We start from the raw sequence: 12273 nt of genomic DNA, 5'->3' as shown, positions 1-12273 counted from the left end.
TAACGTACTTTGGAAGACTTATTTCCTGAATCGTCTAGGTCAGTTTTATTTTCTGCTTGGTTGATTTTTTTTTGCGTTCAAATAAACTTTCTCATGGATCTCTGAATGACTTATCCTTTCAATTCTGGATTCTCAGTCTACAATGGATTGCTAGATATGGTGAGAGGATTGCAATAATTTGCCCCTGGGAGAAATAAGGCACCTCCATTGTTGGTATTCCTTATCGATTCCCTTTTTGCTTTGCACTCATGGGACTTTTCCTCAGGAGCTGTATATTCATTGACAATGGCTTGCAAATGAAAAAGGCAGGGTCTTTAAATAGAAATTGTTATCCCCGTGACTCCTTGACTTACAAGTGCATTCTCAGATAGATCAATTCTAGGAAAGAAGTTCAGCATCTGGAAATTGATTCTCTTAAAAATATCTGATTTTGTGAACTTTAGTTAGAAGATGACTATTACAAAATCTGTAAAAATAGAAGAATGAAGATACATGCTAGCCTAAGGACATTGGGTATACTGATGATCATTTTAACCCCCTTTGGGTGTTCTGAGGAATTCAGTAATTGAGCTCATATTTGTGATCTGGATTCATCAACAACAGTTTAATTATGAGGACAAATTTCTGCCCAAGAAGGCATTTTAGATTAATTTCCATGCAACATGAGGAAGTTAAAAATAAAAGGTAAACTCTTTGATACTGAAAGTTGTACATCCTTGGAATTCATGTCTTTTGCACGTAGTTCTTATGATGAAATATTCTATACATTGTTGTAAATAGGAACCTCTTCAGGATCAATTTTCTGGGATTCTATAACCACATTTGTTAAGAATTTAGAAAAATTTTTAAGCTAAAATTTTTGGAAAAATTTTTAAGTAGTAGAAACCTACTATAATGTAAATCTGGGAACTGATAAATAAGCCAGTGCAATTACTTCAAGGTTTCTACCTTGTTGTCAGGAAGGAAGCATTAGAAGATCACCTCAAAAAAAAAAAAAAAAAAGAAAAGAAAAGAAACTTTTCATATTGAAGAATGTGAGTCACAATTATTTTATCTTTCCAACAATGTGTCATTATGCTGTGACTCATATATATACTGAGAATTCAATGGAATTGTATAGATTATATTTTTATGCTTTTACTTTCTGTAAAACGTAGGACTGTCCATTTCCTATATCGTCTCTTCCTCCCTACATAATTTTGCTACAATGAGAAATATTCAAATCTTGGAACCAAATAACTTATTTTGAATGCAGTTAAACTGGTGATATAAGAAATATCAGAAAGAACTTCAGCTATGCCTCTTACATGATTAGCCAACTCAGTACTGACAGTCCTGAAGTCAAGGTTGTGGTCTTAGGGTACAGTACTGTGCAGGTATTTGCAGTGTCTTCCTTGGTTATTAGAGAAGAATGTCAGGCTTAACTCCCCTTTGCTGTTTGGTCCAGATTGACCCAGCAGCAGATGCTAAGTGGCTATGCATGATACTTAACCTCCCTAAATTTTAGTTTCTTCATATGAAAAATGGGGTGATCTTAGTACTTACTGTGTAGGTTTCCTGAATGGAATGCTTGAAAGCATGTAAAGCACTTTGGAAGGGCTTAATAATATTAGCCGTTATGGTTGTTAATTTCCCTGAAATAATAGCCTGAGTGAAAAATATGAACAAATATTGGATGATTGGAATGAATATTTTTCAGTTCGATGCAAGTTTAAGATCACCCCATCAATAAATTCAAGTATTTCTTTATCATTTATTCTTTTTTTCATCATGTGTAGAAATGTATTATCATTATCTTAGTCTGTTTGGGCCAATGTAACAAAAATACCACAGACTGTGTGAGCTTAAACAACAGAAATTTATTTTTCACAGTTCTGGAGGCTGGGAAGTCCAAGATCAAGACATTGGCACATCTCTAAAAAAAAAAAAAAAAGCATATTTTACATATGACAGTGGAGGAAAGTACTTTAGCATTACAGAGGGACAAAAGTACAAAAATAAGAGCTAAAGATGACTGAAAACACATAAAAGAACCAGAGCACCTGCCATTATAGTCTTCTGACACTCAGTGAAGGCTAAGGCTCTCTCCTTGTCCTTTTTTTTTTTTTTTTTTTAAAGATTTCTTTATTTATTTGAGGGGAGAGGGGCAGAAGGAGAGGGAGAGAGAATCTCAAACAGACATCACACCCACCATGGAGCCTGACTTGGGGCTCAATCTCAGGACCCTGAGATCATGACCCGAGCTGAAACCAAGAGTCGGACGTTCAACTGACTGTGCCACGCAGATGCCCCTGCCTCCTCATTCTTCAGAAGGACCCAATAAAATATAGTGAATTCCATTAGTGAATGAAACTGATGAGGAAAGAAATGCACTTACTGTGTAGTATTGGGCATTTTAAGAGCAATAAAGCAGAGTTTAGAATAAGACTATGTGGAATGCTGAGTGGCTGTGTCACATTGTGGAATTCATTTACTTGAGGAGGTTAGCTGCCAGTTTTCTGTAAGAAAAAAGTCCAAATTAGTTCGATTATTTTAATAATTATTATTTAGCATGTGTTAAATGCTCACAGTTTACATGATATCAGAATGCACCATGGAAGAAACTGAACTTGCTATTGGATTTAATTAATCTCAAGTTAATTGCCAATATGGGCCACATTTCTTACATGAGTAAAATTGGAGTGTGAGAAAAGATAATGTCCCTCCCTCGTTAAGCTGTCCAGGGTAGATTTACAGGGCGGCAATGAGGCCCATTCAGGCTTAGTTTTGATAGCTTTTATTACTGACAGCGTAGACTAAGTGGTGATCCATCCTTTCATTACAAGACTCAACCCAAAAGCTATGGCACAAACACAACCACCTCTAACCGGGAGGTTTCAAATAGCTGTTTGTAGTTTGATACTCAGCTTGTCCTTTTTTTTTTTTTTTTTTCCTGCTAGCCCCGGACTTCTTTTGTTCTTCCAAAGTGTGGAGCGTTGCCGTGTAGGGCACCGCCTGACACCTGCCAAGAAGGGCAGCCCTTGTAACTGCAGTCTTCCCCAGAGTAGGATTCAACTAGTGACTTCTGAGTTTGTAGACCTCAGGAACTTCCCTTCACACAGTTACGTAACTGGCATGTGGCTCCCACCACCAGCCTGTGCTTGTCAAGCACTGTGGACAGGGACTTTTATAATGGCTTGGGATATTGTTGATAGTCTGCAAAAACTGGAAGACCATTTATGTTCTGTCTTTTCGTCGGTGTCTGCTCCTGTGGAAGCTTAGTTTGGGTTCCCTAGAAGCAGAGCTTGAGGTGGAGATTGCTGTGCAGGGGGTTTATTAAGGTTGGGCTTTTGGGAAAAACCAGGAAGGGAAGGGAGTGAGGGAATAAGGTTAGGGTAGGGGAATAAGCTACCAAGGGTATGGTTTCTCGTGAAATTAGCCTGATCACATGGGGAGCTCTGGAACATGAATCATACCAGAGTCAGTCCCACCTTGAGGCAAGGGAGCAGGCTTTTGTAACTCCCCTTTCTATCAGTTAGTCGTTAACTATGGGCCCTGGGTGGAGGGTAAGTATGGTGGTCTATCTCCTAGGCATCTCTAGGTAAGAGGACTCCAATCACTCAAGGGCAATCCATTGGAGAAGACTGGTGGGAGCACCTGCAGGGAGGAATGGACTACTGAACAGGGCGTCTAGGTGGGATGTCACAACCCCTGCCATGTGTGGAGAATACATTCTATAGTGGCATAGGGCATTTGCATGCGTAAGAGAACACAAGTTCCCTTCAAGCTTCAAAATTCTTTTTTTTTTTTTTTTTAAATATTTATTTGACAGAGATCACAAGCAGGCAGGGGGTGGGGGAGAAACAGGCTCCCCGCTGAGCAGAGAGCCCAATGTGGGGCTCGATCCCAGGACCCTGAGATCATGACCTGAGCCAAAGGCAGAGGCTTAAGCCACCCAGGTGCCCCCAAGCTTCAAAATTCCGTGGCAGAGTCAGAATACATTGTAACTATGGATTGTTAATTTCGTGCCCTGCTTCAGTTTTTAAAAAGAGACCAAGAACTGATAAGATGAAAATTAAATAATACTTTTTTTAGCCTTATGGCAAATGAAGTAGTTATCAAATAGACTTTCACCTGAGAAAAAGAATATGATACTTCTTAACCCCACTGAACCTAATTAATCTTTCACCCCTCCACAGAATTTTAGTAAAATGTTGTTAATGCCAGCAAAGGTAATTAAAGAAGACAGATGAAAAACTGATTCTACTCTCATGCCAAGGAGGAAGTGAGATATACAGAGTATCTGGGAGCTACAAAATACAGCCTCTTGTTACATCAAATGACAAGGCCTAAGTCTGTGATGTAAACACATTATTGCAAATGTCAGTGCTCAGAGAATTGTTTAGACAGACTGCAAAGATGATTACTAAAGAAATAGCAAAAGCAATAAAATATAGAACAATAACCCTTCATTGGCTAAGTTATAATTCAAACTTGTTATCACTATGAATGAACCATTTCATATATAGGCTTAACTTTTCTTCACCTATTTCAGTAAGACAGCAAGATAAAAGAAGCAATATTTGATATTAAAATATTAAGTACATTAATGTAAATTCATGAAATTTTTATATCTCAAATTGCAAAGGATGTATTCCAAGGTTCATATTCCCCCCTTTCTTTCTTATCAAAAACATCAATAGCTTACTATAATAAATCCAATTATGGTACTTCCTACTGCGTGGGTTTCAGAGTTTAGCCATATATATATTTGTATAACTAGATATTTTCCGGAGGCTGGTATAAAAACACTTTATTCACTCTGTATTTCATGTATTTTTCACGAAAGCTTCAAGCTGCTAAATTACTCCTGAAAGATTCAATCTAAAGAGAATTTTTGGTGTGTAGTTTATTTAAAAGAGTGATACATTTCTTTGAATAAAATTAGTTGTAAGAAGATACTAGGAATTTTTTTCTCCAATCTATTCATGTTTCTTTAGTACCTTCTTTTGATTTTCATGTAAATTTTTTTTTTTTTTTTTTAGTCAGAAAAGAAATCTTAGACACAGGAGTGATAATGGCCCATTACGTAAATCTAAAGTGTCAAGTGTCACCCCTAACGTATTTATAACCTTGGGTTCATGAAAGTTTTAAAATTTTGAAGAATTTGTTGTTTACATTTGCTATGGTCACTGGCAATGCTATATTCATGGTAGAACTTTTAAAATTTTATTTTATTTATATTCAGTTAATTAACATACAGTGTATCGTGAGTTTTAGAGGTTGAGTTCAGTGACTCATCAGCTGCATATAGCACCTGGTGCTCATTACATTAGTGCCCTCCCTAATGCCCATCACCCAGTTACCCCATCCCCCTACCCACCTTGCCCCCAGCAACCCTCAGTTTGTTTCCTATAGTTAAGAGTACCTTATGGTTTGTCTCCCTCTCTGAGTTTTATTTTATTTTTCCCTCCCTTCCCCTGTGAGCTTCTGTTTTGTTTCTTAAATTCCACATATGAGTGAAATTGTATGATAATTATCTTTCTCTGATTGACTTATTTTGCTTAGCACAATACCCTCTAGTTCCATCCATGTCATTGTACGTTCACTTTTTGATGGCTGAGTAATATTTCCTTGTAGTTATATATCATGGTAAAATTTTTATAATATTTATTTATTTATTTATTTATTTAAGTAGGCTCCATGCCCAACATCACAACCCTGAGATCACGAGGGCTGCAATCTCTTCCAACTGAGTCAGCCAGGTTTAGGGTAATTTTTAAAACATTGTGGTTCAGTTGATTGTTGAAGTGATAAAAGAAAAATAAATCCCAAAAGTGCTTGTGTTGTCTTTTGATTTTCTTCTTTTGGTATGTTAAAACCATATTAAATTATTACTATTATTATTAAATCCACATTAAAAAAAAGTTTCAGAACCAAAATTATACCATTAGCCCTGGCCTATTTGAGTAAAAACTGTTTTACAAAATCTCTTTCCTAATAGAATATTTACCAAGGCCTTTATTTTCAAATATGACTTCAGGCAGTTTTTACTTTAGAAAGTGTTACTGTAGGCAGAGTGGGAACTGTTCTGGCTGTAGCCTACTTATTTCGTCCACAGGCTGTCTTGTTCCATTGCCTTTCCTTGCTGGCTCTTCGCCTTTACACACTCTGATTCTAGACTTTGTAGGGTGAGTTAGGGTTGGTATGTACGTGGCATAAGAGAGGGACCATTCCCATTTCTCTGTCCTTTACTCAAAGGTAGACTTGCTAAGAATTAATACATTTGAACCAACCTCCCGCAATATTAAAGGCTTAACTTGACCTCATGTCCCATGTCCCATCCCACGGTGCTCTAAACTTGTTCTGATCTTCATTTCTCATGTTAGCTGTAGGTGACACAGACACTATTACTGGATTTTAGTTTGGGAAACCAAAATTCAGAGAAGTCACGCTATTGCACAACACAGCCTGCTCTGAAAAGCTTCTTTTTGTGACTGAGGGACCTGTATTAACAAAATGACGTAAGTATTAACAAATACAGTTGTTAACTACATGCTAATAGAAATCCTTGATGTCAGTTGTAGAAACACCAGTCCTCTTTAAGATGAGGTGTTTATTATCATTACCTTCACTACCATCAGTCATCTGCATCATCATCATCGTCGTCACTATCAGTCACCATCATCACCATCACCATCATCACCATCACCACTGTCATCGCCATCACCATCATCATCACCAGCACTCACAGTCTCCACCTCCTACTCCTTCTTCTCCTGTCTCCTGTTTATTGACTATCTCTTATATGGCAACCTCAGATGTATGCTTTCCCTTTAGCAAGTTTGTTCTCTAATTCCCCTGACTATGAAAAATTTTTCTAATGTGGGAAAGTAGCCCATCTACACCTGATCACATGAAATAATGGAGAAATCCTGAGCTTGGGAATTTGACATGTCTGAGTTCCTAATTATAATCAAGTTGGATAACATACCTGAGCTTCAGTTTCTTCATCTAACCCATGGGCTAAATAATTCCTATCTTATAGTTCCTAGGGAGAATTAAATGAGATGGCATATATATCAAATACTTAGCACTATGATGAAAACAGTAGCCCCTCTGGAAGAGTTGGTTTCTCTCCCTCACCTAAGTAACTCTCATGTAGAAAGGAAATGACATGAGGCTTAGATAATTACCAAATTAATTGTATGATGAAAAAAATGCTTATTGTGTATTTAATAAGTTACATTTCTCATTCACCTATGTTTGAAGTCATACTTATATGCATAATGTGCCTATATCATTTAATTTTTATAGCAACTCTACTTTAGGCAGTAGGTAGCTCCTGATTTTCTGAATAGTAGGAATCAGATACTCCTTTTCATCTGCAGATTTATATGGATTTCATCAATGGATTTTTGCCACCAATGGATTTTCTGGGTAACGGCAAATCCAAATACAACCAACAGATTAGAGGAAGGGAGTGTAGTGAGGTTAGGATATTAGTTGCCTTAGAGCTGTTCCTATGGGGTCACTTGAGGTGGCTGTGTCTCTCTACTGGAGGTGATGGCCGTTTTTGGTTTTGTTTTTGTTTTTAACATACAATATGTAATGTTTTCAGGGGTACAGGTCTATAAGTCATCAGTGTTACACAAATCAAAGCACTCACCACAGTACATACCCTCCCCAATGTCCATCCCCCAGCCACCCCATCCCTCCCAATTCCCATCTCCTCCAGCAAACCTCAATTTGCTTCCTGAGATTGAGTCTCTTATAGTTTGTCTCCCTCTCTGGTTTCTTTTTGTTTCATTTTTTCCTCCCTTCCCCTATGATCCTCTGTCTTGTTTCTCAAATTCCTCATATCAGTGAAATCATATGATAATTGTCTTTCTCTGATTGACTTATTTCACTTAGCATAATACCCTCTAGTTCCATCCGTTGCAAATGGCAAGATTTAGGTTTTTTGATGGCTGCATAGTATTTTATTGTGTACCTATATATCGCATCTTCTTTATCCATTCATCTGTTGATGGCCATCTTGGCTCTTTCCATAGTTTGGCTACTGTGGACATTGCTGCTATAAACATTTGGGTGCCTGTGCCCCTTCAGATCACTACATTTGTATCTTTAGGATAAATACCCAGTAGTGCTATTGCTGGGTTTTAGGGTAGCTTTATTTTTAAATTTTTTGAGGAACCTCCATACAGTTTTCCAGAGTGGGTGCACCAGCTTGCATTCTCACCAACAGTGTAGGAGGGTTCCCTTTTCTCCGCATCTTCACCAACACCTTGCATTTCCTGACTTGTTAATTTTAGCCATTCTGACTGGTATGAGGTGGTATCTCACCATGGTTTTGATTTGTATTTCCCTGATGCTGAGTGATGTGGAGCACTTTTTCATGTGTCTGTTGGCCATTTGGATGTCTTTGCAGAAATGTCTGCTCATGTCTTCTGCCCATTTCTTTATTCTTTGGATGTTGAGTTTGATAAGTTCTTTCTAGATTTTGGATCCTAGCCCTTTGTCTGATATGTCATTTGCAAATATCTTCTCCCACTCTGTCAGTGGTCTTTTGGTTTTGTTGACTGCTTCCTTTGCTGTGCAAAAACTTATCTTGATAAAGTCCCAATAGTCCATTTTTGCCCTTGCTTCCCTTGCCTTCGGCGATGTTTCTAGGAAGAAGTTGCTGTAGCTGAGGTCGAAGAGGTTGCTGCCTGTATTCTCCTCAAGGATTTTGATGGATTCCTGTCTCACATTGAGGTCTTTCATCCATTTGGAGTCTATTTTTGTGTGTGGTGCAAGGAAATGGCCCAGTTTCATTTTTCTGTATGTGGCTGTCCAATCACCTGGTAAAGAGACTGTCTTTTTTCCACTGGACATTCTTTCCTGCTTTGCTGAAGATTAGTTGACCATAGAGTTAAGGGTCCATTTCTGGGCTCGCTCTTCTGTTCCATTGATCCATGTGTCTGTTTTTGTCAGGTGATGGTCACTTTTAAGATTAACCCCTGAAACAAATAAATACATTTTATATTAATTTTCTAAAAAGATTAACTTCTTTATCAAACTTTTTCCTTCCCTGTTCTGGTCAGTGCTTCTTTCCCTTTCTCCCTCAAGGCATAAGGATGTTAACAGTTCCAGAGTATTGAATAACCCTTATAGTTTCCCTATATGCTACCCCAATTTTTATAAATAATCTCTTTATTAAGCCCACCTCACTTAATTTTAATTTGAGTGTATCACTTATGTCCTGTTAGGATTCTGACTGGTAGAGAAAGGGAAACTAGGGGGCAGTTTTTGAAATTGCTTTTACATAGAGGGCACTCTGTTTATTTGGGGTAGCTTAGACGGATGCCAATAAGGACGATTAGGGAGCTAAAGACACTTAGGCCATTCTTGTTTTTACCACTATTACATTCTGTTTTATCAGTCTCAACTGATGTTAAGCATCCTTTTACCATGGACATACTCTGTGCTTGAGTTCTTTCATTTTAGGCTTTGAATGTGACTCTAATACTAGACTTTGCCCTCCTTTAGGATAGGGACTATTTTATTCATCTTTGTGTCCTCGACACAAGTACTCCACTATGCTTTAGTGGGTACTTAGTCCAGCCATAATTTAATAATCCATCAGACTACATCTAAGGATGAGCATGAATTGAAGTACATACATACGCAAGCAGAACACATTTTTGCTTCTTGATGTTAGCTTCTGTAAACCCCTCAAACAATATATTGTTGATGTGTTGTATCTGTAAACATTATATAAATGGATATGTCTGACTGTATGTCTTTTCTTTAGCATCTGCTGTAGGAGAAAAATTGGATAGAAGCCTGGAAGGCGTGGGCAGTCATAACATTTCAGTGGTATATACTGATCTGGTTACAATTTGAAATAATACAGAACATTTTTTTTCCTCTTCTGACTTTTTTTCTGACTAAAATTTGTTCTTAAATGTTCTCAATTACTGGATATTGATGTTTTTTTACTTTGAAAGCCTGGTTGCAGATTCCCTAGTGATAGTTTTTTACCCTTTAATTAATGATGAGCACAGGAGAAATCAGTATTAAAACAGTCCCAGCTTTGGCATTTAAGGGGCGTAAGTACAGTGTAGTAGTAAAACGCATATTATAATTGAATATTAGAATTATCAGCATTTTTCAAATGAAAGCTCTCATCGCTAATATTTTGATAGGCTTCAATACCAGGATTAAAAATTGGGAGCGCTTGGCCAATTCAATGGCTGTATTTTAAAGTCTAGTTTGTAAACGAGTGAGAATTCAGCTAACTTTTAAATCAGATAAACTTCTTAATCTTACAAAGGAGTAGCAATGTGGTGTTTCTCTTTACATTTATACATTTTTATCTTTGCAGATTGCAAATGGCTATCAGTGGTTTGAATATCCAGACAACTCGTATCAGTCCCTTGAGAGAGACACTTTCTGTAAACTGACATGGATTTCTCTTGGGAGAATTTATAATACAATAAATTATTTATATAAAAATCTAAAGCTCTTCTCCCTTCTCCCATGCTTTAGGTTTATACACACATACAAACATCACTAGCAAAATGCCACAGGCAATTGAAATTGGTCTATGTTTGATGGGGGTGGGGGTGGATGGGTGGGGAACTGCAGCCAAACCCCTTCCAGCTGCATCCCTGAAGCATCAGACCTGGAGACAGTGAGGATGACAGAGGTGGAACAGGGCCAGGACAGAGTTGAAGGACACCCTGAGAACAGGTGTCGAGTTTTGGTCAAGCATTAAAGGGATTCCAGTCCTTCCAGTTACTATTTTCAAATTGTAAGAAGGGGTATAAAGGAGGGCACTGAGCCTGGGGGAAGGAGAGGTTTTTGGAGGAATGGGCATCTGAGGTTAGGGTTTAAAATCTGCTTTCAGTGATAGATCCAGTTGCAAGGCAAATCACAAAGAAAACAATACCTAGATTAGGAATTTTTATGCTGAACAACCAGTAAATCTGATTTAAAAAAATGAAAACCTTAAATTTGGGGAATAATTATAGATGCATAGGAACTCACAAAGAAATGTGTAGGGAGGTTCTAGGTACCCTTTACCCAGCTTCGCCTGATGTTGATATCCTGCCTCACTGTAGTACAATGTAAAACCCAGGAGATTTACACTGGTACAAGCCATAGAGCTTATTCAGATCACATAGCACCTGTGTGTGTGTGTGTGTGTGTGTGTGTGTGTGTGTGTGTGTGGTGTCAGTCTAAGCAATTTTATCACATGAATAACTTCATGAAATTAAATCATCAACACAAATCCCTTACCTGCACCATCATAAGAACACTTTTGACTTCTTTAGAGCGGCACTCATCCTGTCCCCCATCCCTAACCACTGATCTGTTTTTGATCCCTGTAACTGTTATATTTCATGAATGTTATATAAAAGTAACCATGTAGTAGGCATTTGAGATTGGCTTTTTATAAAAATTGCTGATTAATATGCCATGTTATAGATGTACTGAGGTTTGTTTAACCATTCATTTTTGAAGGACATTTGGAAGATTTTGTCCATTGCATATAAGCTGCTATGAACACTCATGTACAAGTTTCTGTGGGCAAATATTTCTGTTTCCCTAGGTCAAATGCCTAAGGGTACAATTGCTGGGTCATATGATAACCATTTTTAGTTTTAAAAGGAATCACCAAACTTTTTTTTCGGATCAGCTGTGGCATTTTACATTTTCACCAGCTATGTATGAGTGATTGGTTTCTGTTGTTACCACTTTTTGTTTCAAACATTCTGAAAGGTATATAGTGATTTCTTGTGGTTTTAACTTACATTTTTCTAAAAGCTAATGATGTTGAATGTCTTTTCATGTAGTTGCCACCTGCGTATGTTCTTTGGTTAAATATCTTCTGTTTCTAATTGGATTTTTTTGTTTTTGTTTTATTGCTGTTGAGTTTTGAGAATTCTTTATATATTCTATATACTAGTCCTTTGTAAGATACATAATGTGGTTGGTCCAGGACTACACTGCTGCTGCTTATAGATCAGACTGCTTTTAGTGCCCCGGTGGGACTGGGGCTCCCCATAAAGTCTATATTGGGATTCCTCTTTCTGGTCCTTTGGCCTGAGAGAGCAGGCTCTTTCTCTTGGTGCTTAGGGTTTGCAAGACTTTTTGGAACCAGCTCAGGGTAGATGGGAGATAAACAGACAGCCAGGGACTTGCCATGTTGTTGTCCCTGAAGTTTTGAGGTACTTAGCCAGTCTGCCTTCTTTTTTCCAGGTCTAAGGTTTTTTAAAAAGTCATTTTGAATAATGTGGTTGAATA

The 12273-nt window shown here is 37.7% G+C and overlaps 1 protein-coding gene across 9 annotated transcripts in view; it reads left to right on the top strand.

Moving 5' to 3' along the window:
• The window catches only part of FHIT (fragile histidine triad diadenosine triphosphatase), a 1430768-nt gene that overhangs the window by 200564 nt on the left and 1217931 nt on the right, over positions 1-12273 (top strand). The window lies entirely within an intron of this gene.

This window comes from Mustela lutreola, chromosome 2, assembly GCF_030435805.1.
Source record: "Mustela lutreola isolate mMusLut2 chromosome 2, mMusLut2.pri, whole genome shotgun sequence".
NCBI lineage: Eukaryota > Metazoa > Chordata > Mammalia > Carnivora > Mustelidae > Mustela > Mustela lutreola.
The sequence above is the reverse complement of the archived record's forward strand: the minus strand, read 5'-3'. Positions and strand labels throughout refer to the sequence as shown.